The sequence below is a fragment of the Pundamilia nyererei genome, unplaced genomic scaffold, assembly GCF_000239375.1.
Source record: "Pundamilia nyererei isolate P.nyererei 1_Seehausen unplaced genomic scaffold, PunNye1.0 scaffold00092, whole genome shotgun sequence".
Classification (NCBI taxonomy): domain Eukaryota; kingdom Metazoa; phylum Chordata; class Actinopteri; order Cichliformes; family Cichlidae; genus Pundamilia; species Pundamilia nyererei.
The window spans coordinates 737,787-750,887 of record NW_005187493.1 but is presented as its reverse complement, the minus strand read 5'-3'; positions in this window follow the sequence as shown (position 1 = coordinate 750,887).

Genomic DNA, 13,101 nt, shown 5'->3' with positions numbered 1-13,101 from the left:
AATAAAGCCTAATGAGGAAAACACAGAATACAAATGCAGTGAAGACCACAGTCCTTGGGCTGTTTCTCGATACCTCGAAAGTACTTATTGCAATTAGACTGCCACTTGTGCACAACATTTCTGCACTCTGTTGTCATTTCCCTGTTTATTATGCGTTTAATCAGCTGATCAGAGCTTGTGGTGGTGAATAACCTTGACTGGCATAGATTTCAGTGAGGCGAAAGAAAAGATGTAAAGATGCCGATAGGTGTAAAACTAGTGTCTCGAGGCAGCTGGTGTTCTATTTGCACTGACAAAGTGGGTGCAATAATACTTTTCATTTTCTAGTTCTGTCATAGACTGCAGTGAATACTGAGAACTGTGTGGGAGTTACATTTGTAAAGATAAACACAAGGCCATCGACTCAAATCAGCACTGAATGTATGTATAATTGCGATTTTGGTATTTCCCCAGTGAATTATATACTGCTGACTATTATCAAATATTAATACAACTATTACTAATAATCTAAGCTAAAGGAAAAGTATTTTCTAATAAGAGTCAGGTAGAACTCTCGTAATCGTAATTTCCCTCATTTTCCAATCATTGTGAAAGAGATCATTTCTGAGATAGGTGCGTCATCAGTTTAAGAAAATTCAATTTAATTCAGTAAAATAAGCGGGAAAGATTCGCTTAGCATAAGCAAAGATTTGAAAACCTGAACTAGATTTGACCAAAAAACAAAAACAGCACACGACATGATTTCTTTAAGCGAATAAAATGAACGTTTAATCATTATTAAAGTTTATAATACTTAAATACAGATACTCAGAACTTTAAAAACAGTACTTGGGTTTGTCTTTTTCTCACTAAATCCACTACCATATTTTCCCAGTGATGCAATTTCTTCCAAACGCTGCATGTTTTTGATGGTCTGAACATACTTGTCCAATGTCTGGACCCACTTTTACCAGAGTCAGGAGTCACTCACACAGACTTCCTTTGAGGGATGAGCATCAACCATAAAAGAGTGTACAAATTTGTTCCAGTGACAACCAGCCGGCAGTCTGCTGGCTACGTATGAAGTCATGGTGGAAGGAGACAAAGTGAAGCAAAAAGCTTGCTGGTTCTGTGTTGCTGTTGAGGGACTGTAAACACAATACAAAACCACATCATGCTGTCTTAAAGTAACAGTTTAACATTTTCAGAAATGTGCTTGATCACCTCCTTATTTTGAGTAACAGTCTTTTCAGAGCTGTGCTAATAGTTTCCACTTCTTTCCCTTGTTTTTGCTTCGTAGTTCATCAACATATTTAAAGTGACATCAGTCCTCTCATCGTTCTGTTATAAAAAAATCAAAACTTTATTTCCCCAAATTTCCACATATATACTGTTAACATAGGAGGAGGTCAAATAATCTTATCTTCTGTGAAACTTTAAAGATGTCAGCAGTTCTACAATCAGCAGAAAATATATTGATCTTTTTACCTCTTTTTGTTGTCACAAAAGTTGGGTTTAAACATGTAGGACTTGCTATGGCCATACCTGACCCATCCATCTAGCCCAATCTCCTCCCTGTGTAAACATGGTGGCTCTGTGATAAGATAACCTTAGATTCACCTTTGGAAATAAAGCATTATAATTATAATATGAATAATACAGTTCGCTGTATTTACAGGTCTTAACTTGAAAGGCAGTCAGAGAGAGCACACCATCACTGAACCCAATAATCGACTGTTTTCTGACATATTCCTTCATACCGCAAAAATGGTGGGTGATATAAAGAGTTTTTAAGATGTGGTTCTGAGTCTGTGTATCAAAGCTGATTTTGATAGAGATCTTGGTGACGTATCACCTAACTTCATATCTGGCAGCTATGATTAGCTATGACGAATTTGCTAATGTGCTAATAATAAAGAGTGGAAAATCAGTGTATTGTTAAATATCTTTTTTATGCAATCACTGTGCGTGATTAGAGTGCCTAATGCACTGACAACAGGAATTAAAGGCTTCCTCTTTTGCCCACGCTCCACCTCTCCCTTAACTTCTTGCTTGTAACCTGACAAAATGGTATTGTACATACTGCAACCTCCTTGGCAGATGTAATAACATGGTTGCACTAATGACCTATGGAGAGCAACTGCGGTAATAATCTTTACTTATTTTAGCTTGTTTTTTCTGTAAATCACTCGCCCTCCCACACTTAAACCAGACCTCTAATGTATTCCTCGTTTTCCGAACCATGAAGCATGATGATCATAAATAAGCCACGTATTTATTGGAAGAAACTGCAATTTAAGGGGAACCACATTTAAAATATGGTGCATATTTTGTTAGAGTGAGCCATTAATAGTGTCTCTAAACCAACACCTGCACCTTCTTAGATGCAGGTGTTGGTTTGTGAGATTGCCAGATACAGAAGAGCTCACTGTGGAGCCAGATGACACGAGTTAACGCCCTAAAGGCTGCTTGAAACACCACTGAGAGAAGAATCAGCGACTGAAGGTGCTGTTGTTGGTGCACTGACTGCAAGTCACTGACGTGGCAAATGTCCTTCACTGCAAAATAATGTGTAATTTTTGCCTTTTCTACTTCCAGACTCACAGATTTGCTCAAAAGATGACCTAAACAAAGTGGAAAGATTGCAAAATGGATCTGGAAAAATACAAAAGCAGCTCTGTGTATTCATTTTTTTTTTCGGTTTCATGTTTGAATAAGTATTAAATTTTGTAAAGAGACTGAAAGCTCATGTTTGTTTAGACTTTATTCATAGTCAGGAGTATTATCTTTACAGCAGAACAAAACTCTGGCTGGTGAAATCGTTAAGGCTCTCACCATTCCTCTCCTCTGAACTAAACTGTGCCTTGGAAACCACCAGTCAAAACAATCTGCTATGAAGTTCCCTGTGGTGTCATAACAGCAACATAAAGAACTGCAGAGCTCAGGACGCTTCACATATCACATCCCCCTGCCCGCAAAACTGTCCCGTCAGGTGTTGGAAAAACTCGCCTCTTTGAATCTCCGATTTAATTCACTGCCGTCAATGATCTGTTTTACCATCGCAAATATTTCTGGATGGTTCCCAGCTGCTTCCTGATCTGTTCTCCTTCTTGATTTTGAGCTGCTAAGAAAAATATGTTAATGTAGGAACAGACTCCGAAGCCTTGGAGCATGATTTCTCAAAGTGCTACAGAGTTTTATGACATTGTTTGTGTTGATTTTATAGTCACAGATTTTTCTGTATTAGTTCATTGTCACTGGCTCTAACCCATATTACACCATGTTCTCAGTGCCAAACAACAGAGAGACAGATGACAACTGAACACCGGAAATAGTTGAGAAATTAGCACCAAAAACGCACACTTCTCCCTCCCGTATTTGGCCGAGGAGAGTGAATATTGAACTTGAGTCATCGGACTCCACAGTCAAAAACTCAAATAAATGACAGCATTTCATCAAGTGTGCAGGAAGTGTGATAACGGGGCTTTTTGCTAATGTGTGAACAATGTGGAAACTAATGTTATCTCTAATTGTTATTTGTTGTTGCGGTGAAACTGTGGGTAGAAATGGCAATGCATTAGCGCAGGATGTTGTCTTGCTTCTTCAGATAATATTTAAACACTTGCTGTGTTGTAGCTGACAGCTCAGACCACAGTTCATTGCACGCGATTGCTATTATGGTTAACTGAAACTAAACTAAAAATAAGATTAGATAGATAGATATGAAATACCATTTTAGCTAAATTTTGAAAATGCAAAACGCTTAAACTACTTAAACAAATCAATAAAAATGTCTCACTGATGAAGGTTTCATGGACGTCTCTTGCAAACAGAGTCATCTGCTTTTGAAAAAGTTCAGTGTTTTTATTGTAATACCTGTACTGAGTTTCAAAAATATTGCCTCTGGCATATGCCCTTCATACAATAATAAATAAAAAGACCAAAACTAATGCTGATAGTAATAAAAAAATTAACTAAAACTAAACATTTTACAACAATAAAAATGAAAGTAAAAGAAGAAAATCCATTCTGGAATCTGAAACTAAACTGAATTTAAAAAAAAAATGAAATAAAAATATAAACTAATTAGAAAGTACCTCTGTTGAAGTTATACTTTTTTTTTGTCAAACTGATGAAAATGAGGTAAAAGCTCCTCCTGTGGCTGTGTCCACATCTACAAGAGAATGAGGAAAGAAGAGAAGCTATGGGTTATTTAAATGCCAGTTTAACATAGCTGACTAAGTTATAGTGCCACGGTGCATTCAGAAAGCAGCACATCAGTAAGGTTAAATACTCACTGGGCCATTAGTTCTGGCTTATGAATGACTTTCCAGTTCATCTGAAAGATCTTGGGGTAAGTTACAAATCCTGTCACATGTTCTTCTACTTGTTTCACAGCTCTTCCCTGTTTGTCTTGTCTTAACAGTGAGGGGATGCTTTGGAGAAGTGAATTAACCCCATATTTAATCGGAAAAAGCCAGAGATTGGTGGCAATGAATTAACCGGATTGTTACCAAAATATCAGCATCTCTGTCTTTATTTATCTTCAAGGTAAAAGACTGGCTGACTTGTGTGTCCATAGCTGCGCTGCAGGTTGTGTGTGAAGTACTTGCAGGATAGTGAATTGGGTAATTGTGTCACTGCCCACAATTCCCCCATAAAGCCACTTTTCCTTAAATCTGTATTAAACAGTTAAGGAAAAATTATGAATGTGCTCATGTGCCAGCCCCCTATAGTGACTAATAGAGTAATTATATATAAAGCTGATGGGAACCGCCCAGCTGTGTGAAGAGTCTGTTGCTAGGCACAGATGTTAGCTTGGAATCCAGTGCAGACTTGCATGGGTCTGGTGGTTTTGGCGAGATGACTGAGGAAGCCGTTAGTTACATTTACAGGCCTGTTTACAAGCAGGACTAAGACCTCCAGCCCTCTCATTACACACAGACACACACACATAAAACTGCACACAGATGCTGATTGTGCTGTCTTGTCCTTCCTTAAAGGGTCCCTCCTATTGCATGTAGCGCAGTAAGAATTTCTTCTGTTACTTATGGCAGCAATTACTTTTTACTGAGACACTTTCACAAATAGGAATGGCCATAAGCTTACAGTAATGAGCCTCAGCAAAATGGAGGGAAGTGCATAATGTTCATAAAGTTTCTGTTAGTGAGCCTGGAAGCTTCAGCCAAAGAAATGAGTAATAGCACATTGCTCGAACAAATGCCAAATTTGCATTTTAGTCTCAGCGTATTTTATTTATTTTGTTTTTAAGATGCTTCGGGAAAATGTGTGCTCTAATGGATTTATTGCATTTATACTGATCAGAGTCCTCAAAGTTGTCATATTACTGAAAGGTATTGTTTATAACTCGGGGTCCTGAGGTTTTCTCACAATCCCTACGCCTGTCTGAGACCCATGTTTGGGCAACTAGTAATGCAGTACAACTCAGATTAAACTTAGCAATTGTGGTTTTCCTGTTTATTTACCTAAATGATACTTTCATTATCGTCTTGACTAAACATTACGGGAGACAGTAGGTGGAATGGGGGTTGAGGTTGCTTTGTCTGAGTGGGTAAAGGTGTTAAATGTGAGGTTTAGGGTCCAGGTTGAATATGATATACGTGTGTTATGTGTGAGCAGAGTTTGAACTCTTATGGGAAGTGTATCAGACATTCCTCGTTTAACCTACGCAGCCTCACATGTGAAACACGTGCAACGTACCCAACACAGTAAGGCCATGTGCAAACATGCAGATAGCTCTAGCACTGGTATCACACTTACACTTCATAAACACTTTTTTAATCTAAATGAATCCATCTGTGATTCAAAATTGGTGTCAAATGCAGACGTTAAGCATGTTCATACCAGCCCACAAGTTCAAGCAGAGCAAGCGTCCAAGCAATGACAGCTGTGTCAAGCTTTAGATTTCTTAGCATGTTGAGACAGTGTGCATAATGTTAGTCAGTGTGAAGGCTACCGATGCACAATGTCAGGATCGGCTTTCACAGTGTTGTTGCTTTAACGCACGCCAGCTAGAAAGACATAAGCGACACTAACAGCAGCTTGATTAGCTGTCATTTCAGCCTGCTTAGAAACGCTCATTAGTCAGAATATGAGAAACCATCTATCTCTGTCTCATAAGACAGGCAATTCTTAGTAAGCCTCCACAGTTTACAATCTAAACTGCACGTGTAGGAATGAAAAGCTCTTACTAGAAAGTAGAGTTTTAGTGCTTTAGAGGAAATAAAGCGCTATTAAAATACGCAGTATATGATAGACACTGACATTTAATTATTCGCTAGGTACTTTGTTTCTGTCAAAAAGTGCTGCGATCAATTATGGAGCACTGAAAAAAATTCACATAAAACCAAAACTAAGTGAAAAAGCAGAGATAAGACTGAATAACATGCTTGAACCGCAGCTATGGAACAGTGCTGCTTGTTTTTATGAAAGCTGTCAGTGGTTTAGCTGAGGAATTTAAACACCCTCAGCTGTGAATTACACCTGATCAGACCCATTCGTCACAGGGCTAGTACTGTATAGCCACCCTGGCATCACCCACTGGTTTTGTGGAGAATCATTTTGAAACCTCCAATTCAGCAGATCAACCACTACCATCTATACTGTTTGTGTGTGTGTGTGTGTGTGTGTGTGTGTGTGTGTGTGTGTGTGTGTGTGTGTGTGTGTGTGTGCTTAAACAGTACACGGTAAATGGAATTGTTCTTATATAGAGCTTTTCTACTCCACATGAGCACTCAAAGCCCTTTACACTGCATACCTCCTTCACACATTTATACATGCACTTTTTTCTATGCTCGATTACACGAGGACACTGCATGTTCACGCTATAGCCACTTGTCAAGGCAGACGATAAACATTTTGTAGATATTAACAGAGTTAATAGATTAATCAAGACTTCTATATAACCCCGCTTCTCCTTCTACCACAGCCCAAGGGCAAATTTCTGGTATCGAAGTCTCCAAAGATACATCGTATTTTAGAGTAATGCTCAAATATTCAAAGAAGCGACACAAACAAAATATTTTAGTCACATTTAAAGGAAAATATCGCTAACACATGACTTACTGATTCAGAATGGGAGTGAACACTGTGAGTTGAAGTCTGACTATGTTTGATTGAGTGCAACGTGATCTTTGATTTGGAAATCTTAACTGCGCAGGAGGATCCTTTATTTAACGTCATACTTGTGAACCGCTTTTTCTATTAATGTATTATGTACTATGATTCATAGGATAACATAAACCAGATCTGACCTCAATTTTGGGAAATTACTGTGTGATAGCAGCCAAACCATGTCATTTCATGATTTCATATACATTTTGAGATCATGAAATGCTTCATCGGGTGCTTTTGGAACCCAGACTGATGGTGCTCAGAGTGTTTTATTTCACTTTTATCGTGACCATGCAGAATTTGTCCTAACTAGCAATAAAAGACTGAGTTTATCAATAATATAACAAGATTTCTTTGTGTGCATTTAGGATCCAGCTGATGAACAGCTGCTGGGACTTTATCCTATAGGGTAGACTGCCACTGCATGCTTTACTGTTAAAGCCCTAAAGGAAGACACTTAGCACAGAGAGTTCAGCGTTTATGACCAAAATCCTTCTTTCATATTTCTATAAACATTACTTTGTTTCAATAACACTGTTTATTTATGAGTAATTAGAAAATAATTTGTGCTATCAGAAAATGATCTAAGAGACGCCAGATTTGTCTTAGCATGAATCCTTTAAAGTCGAACACAGAGACTTCTACAAAACCCCTGTTTTATTTTAAACTCTTGCCATTTGCCAAAAAGGCATAAAGCGACTGAGAGCTTTGAAAATAAGAGAGAGGGTGTGGCCTTCAGAGCTTAATATACAAACACGCTCTCCTAAGGGATTTCCTATTATCTTGCTGTTGCAGCAAAAAGAAAGTTGTCTGTAAATGTTTGGGAGAATATTAGTATTCCTCTCACTGGACTTCCTCTGGGAACATTTCTGGCTAAAACTAATATGCAACTCCATTAAACCAAATAGTTCAATCATCCAAATCACTCTCTAGATGACAGAACAGACCGTTCTTGGAAAGTTCTCACATTATTACACACACCAAGTCATTTTGGGGCTGAGCCAGCTTCACTCTATCCATTTGCTAAGAAAACAGCTGCTGCAGCATGTGATACCTCTGGTAAGGAGTACTGCTTAAAGATTTCCTACTGTAAAGACAAGGGTCTGGCATTATACACGCCCCTCTTCTCGAACCAGCAGGTTGAATTCAGCTGTGAAAAACTGAGAGCCCTAACATCCATTCACCTCTGTGCAGGCTCTGGCTGTACTTGAACACTGCAGGCCAAGCAGTTACATTCCACAGGCCATGTGACTCAGTTTCCACATGCAAAACAAAACCACACAGTTTGATCCTCAAAGGCTGCTTAAGCTCTGATACACACAAGAAGAAATGATGCAGATGTATGGTGTCTAAACATGTCAGTATTTAGATGGTGAGCATGCATCAGCACAGTTGTGAAATTGTGGCAAATACAAGAATCACCATTTCAGACACAAAAGGTGATAATGAATGACGTGCTTCACAACTGTACTGTAGGTGCCATGAAGCCACATGAGAGGTTTACTTAAGTCAAAGATAGCTTATTAAACATAAATCAAAATGCAAACATCAAAGTGGGGCGATGTCACTTTTGTCTCTCTCTCTCTCTCCCTCTGCCCACTTTTCTTTCCCATCACCCCCAACCGGATAGAGCAGATGACTGCCCCTCACCAAGTCTGACTCTCCCTGAGGTTTCTTCCTGTTAAAGGGGAGTTTTTCCTTACCACTGTCACCAAATTCTTGCTCATGAGTGGGTGGTGTTGCTGGTGGTGGGAGTGTTGTGCGATTGTTGGGGTTTTCTTTCTTTCTCTTTATTGTAGGATTTTTACCGTAAAACACAAATCACCTTATGACAACTGTTGTTGTGCATTGGTGCTATATAAATAAAACTGAATCAACTGAAGTGGTTTTCCTACTCATTCTGTTCAAGTCAAATCTTTATTGCAGTCACAGTTTAAATGGTGATCAGTTCACAGAATGTAGTCTCCTATTTCTGACCCCTCTTTTCTGCAGTATTCTCTATCGATTTGGTGCTGTTTTTTTCATCAGTGCCTACAAAAAATAAAAATAAAAATGGATTGGATCATGTGGCTCTCTTGTTACTGTCCAACCAGTCAGGTGAAAGTTAAAAAGCTAAAGAATTATTGACTCTGCCTTATACTTAAAACATAGATGTCTTAACATGCTGCTATTTCTCTTTGTTGTGTTTCTCTCATCTGTTGCACTATTGCAGGGTATGAGTACATTAGTCCTACAACATTAGGACTAGTTAACACCCAGATTTTTCCCTTTTTCACGGATGCCCACCTGTGTGTAGAGAACACTGCAGCCACAGACCAGTTTTGTCACATTTAGTGTGGGTCTAGGGCCAAACAGCAGCAAGAGAAATTTGTGGCGGGCTACCTCATTCAGAAAAACCCTTTAATTTAATTTAGAATTTGTTCAATTTAAACTCTGCAACAAACTGGCGATCTGTCCCGAGTGTACCCCACCTTTCACACTAAGAATGCTAGGATAGGCTCCAACCCAACCCCCACGCCAGCAACCATGAATTGGTTAAGAGAGAGAAAATGGATGGGTGGATGTTCAGTGTAAACTTCTTGGTTATTGTGTTATTTCCATGATATATGAAACATTAAACAAATGTTGGACTGGTGCTGCTAATGAGCAGCTGTTTCCAATAATGTCATCCTCGAATGCTGCAAAAAAGAGAGAGAAAAACTCTTACACAGAAATTAAGTCGCTGACGCTGATTAGAGCTGAGTCACTAAACAACTCTCACATGGTAGCAGAGCAGATTGGGGGGGTGTGACGTATTTGTTACACACACCCGTTTTGCGACCTGTTTGTTAAAGTATACTCTCCTTCCTTAGCTGGAAACAGTCTGGTCCAGATGTTTGACCCGACTGTATTATAATCACTGACTGAGTGGGAGACAGGAGCGCGGCGGGAAAAGGAAGCATGTGTGTACATGTGTCTTAAAGACATATCCCCACATATGTTCACCTCATTATCATTCAGCTGCAGCTCACTCTGCTGGAATGCAGGGTAGCAAACACATGTCCACCTCCAAATCCCTGGTGACATATTAGCTAAACACACACACATGCACACACATGCACACACACACAGACCCTACTTCATGCCACCAGCCCCACTTCCTGAGAGCCCCATCACATCACCCTCCACTCCACATTTGGACTTCGAAAATCAGACTGCTTTCGTGTACTTACACTAGAGGGAAGGGGGGGGAAGAAAAAAGAAAGAGCGTGCCTGGATATTTAACTGACACAGAAGAGATGCCATGGAGTCAGCGGAGAGATGCTTCTAATGAAAAGCACATGACTGGATCTGAGTGCAGTCATCTAAACAATGGCGGGGTGGGTGGGAGACAAAGAGGAGATGCAGTTACAGCTGGGCTTTCCCTCACAGAGGTCCAGTGTTTGTTTCTCAAAGACTTCAGATACAGAAACTAAGGCTTGTTGCAAACACGCAAATATGGCATGCAAACACATCATGGTGCCCTGGTGTTTGTGTATTTAGTTGTTTAATTTTTCAGACCTACACACTCATCATATAGTTGACAAAAATAAAATAATAACAAACTGTACAACGGTTCAGACACATAAAAGAGCCGGTGGTCTACCAGAAGGAATTAAGATTAAACCTCTGTGGCTCTGAGCCAAGCTAAGGGGGTGAAAAAAAGAACCACTGTGACCTTCAGAGGGAAAGAAGCCAGGGAACAAACCCAACAGGCAGGCTTGTCCACCAAAGGAGAGCGAGAGGGGGAGAGAGAGGGAAGGGAGGGCTAGGGACCAGAGGAACAGAGGAAGAGCAAGAGGGAGTGAGGGAGCGAGGGATAGGAGAAGAGTGAGAGAGGCAGAGAGAAGAAAAGACACAAAACTTGTGACTTGACAAAAGAGGGCAGGTACCAGAGGCAGGTAAGACCCTTTATTTGTTGTTTCCACTGAAGGGACCTGATGAGTAAAGGTAAGAATGCAGACAGAGTTCTGTGCATGTGTGTGTGTGAGTGTGAAACAGAGAAGCCAGGAGAGGCAGTGAGGGAAGTGTTTGTGGACAGAAGGGGAATCCTGGCACGGGCACAGCTGGGCCATGCTGCCGAGTTTCTATAGAAACAGTTTGCCATACAAAGTGGTACTCTGTCCTCCAGGGAGCTGCCACACGCTGTGACTCTGCTGCTTTTCTGTGCTGCTGCACGCTCACCTTGATTTCATCTTTTTCCATTAGTGAGTGGAGAGAGCTGCAACTGCAGTGCAAGTGAAAATATGCAGACTAGAAGAGCTTTAGCTGCTGTTTTTTTTACAAAAGAAATGCCATATTGCTCACTTTTGGCAATCAGATGGATCCCCGGGGGTTTTAAAGGCGGTGCACAAATACATTTTTGGCTTCTTCTGTGGTGAATTCAGATGGATGCAGTTCCTACATGGGTGTAAACTAACAGTTTAAGAAGCTGAAATGGAACGTTCTGGAAATGGTTTAAAAACAAGCATGCACTGAAAAAAATGTGCAATCACATGATGTGCTGACATAAGAAGGTTTGTGAAGTTTGTGAAGAGTTTGAAAAGAAAAACAGCAGCTACTTTGGAGCTGGCTGATGGCGATGTGTACAAAGACGCGGGGATGAAAGTTTCCAGATTTCTGATGTTCGTTCTTCTGCTCTCAGCTATGTTGACATTATATCTACTGTCGTTTGGCTTCTTAATAAATTTCTCATGTTTTATTAGAGCATCAAAGAGCACACTTAGTTGGAGTTTTCGTATTTCTAAATGTATGGAAAACATCTGTACATGTATATATATAATATACACTAGATGTTAGAGAAAATCTTGGCATAACCTTTGTGATTATTGTGCTTAGTCACAGTTACAGGACTCAGATGAGTGAAGTCGACTGGGGATGATGTAACTTTTCATCATGACTTTTTTTAAAAAGTGGTTTTATGAAACACTAGTTTTTTTCTTTCTTTCTTTTTTTGGTAAAGGAACGACGGGCTGTTCTGCCAAAAAAAAAAAAGGTTGGAAAGAGCTCATCATCAGTGATGAAAAGGGCGTTATGAAACTGAAAATTTTTGAGATATAACCTAAAACTCACACTAATTCCTAAGACTTTCTACTTTTCCTTTAACCAAATAATTCTAAACTTTAAATATATATATATATAAAGCAAACTGTTTAATAGCTGCACCTGAAAAATATCAGCAGTAAAGTAAGATTGTGTTATTTTTTAGTAATGTTTAACTTTTATCTCACCAGTACTTGGATATATCTTTTTAACCTTGCAAACAGCTGTTGAGAACGTAATACCACCACTTAGTAGGTCCACATGGTTTTCATCAAGCCCAGTAAGACAAAAGTCTCTGATGTTTAAAATATGCAGATCCAGTTCAAAGTCACAGTAGATTTTGTTTGTTTTAAAGCTTTGCAACAGAGTGTTTGTGTCATGTACTAGCAGTGATCTCTGTCCTACCATCCTAAGTATAGTTCTCATGCTGATAACGATCAGATTAACTCATTGAGGTCATAAATAACAAACTGGTGAATCAGCCATTGTGGATATTGAGTCTTTAATTGTTTGCCAAACTTCTGGTCATAACAGCAGAACGACAGGAAGGAAATCTGGCTCTGGATTTAAACGAGGGGTTGCAAGGCTCTGAGAGGGAAAATGAAGGGCAGTGCCAGGGAATGCTGTCAGAGAAATGTTCAGATTTGTTATTTCAAGCATTTTACATTTTAGATATGAGGCTCATTCCTGCGCCATGATTTATATCAAACTGATCAAAGGCAAAGAGAAAGAGCACTGGAAACAAATGGTGCCTCTGTGATGAGAGTTTGTTTTTCTAAATCTTTGTGATACTTTGTGATACTGCACACGGCCATTAACAACCAGAAGAGTCTGTTCAGTGACAGGTTGCTTCTCCCCAAGACAAGAACTAACAGACTTAAAAACTCCTTTGTCCCACACGCCATCAGACTGTTTAACTCCTCTCTG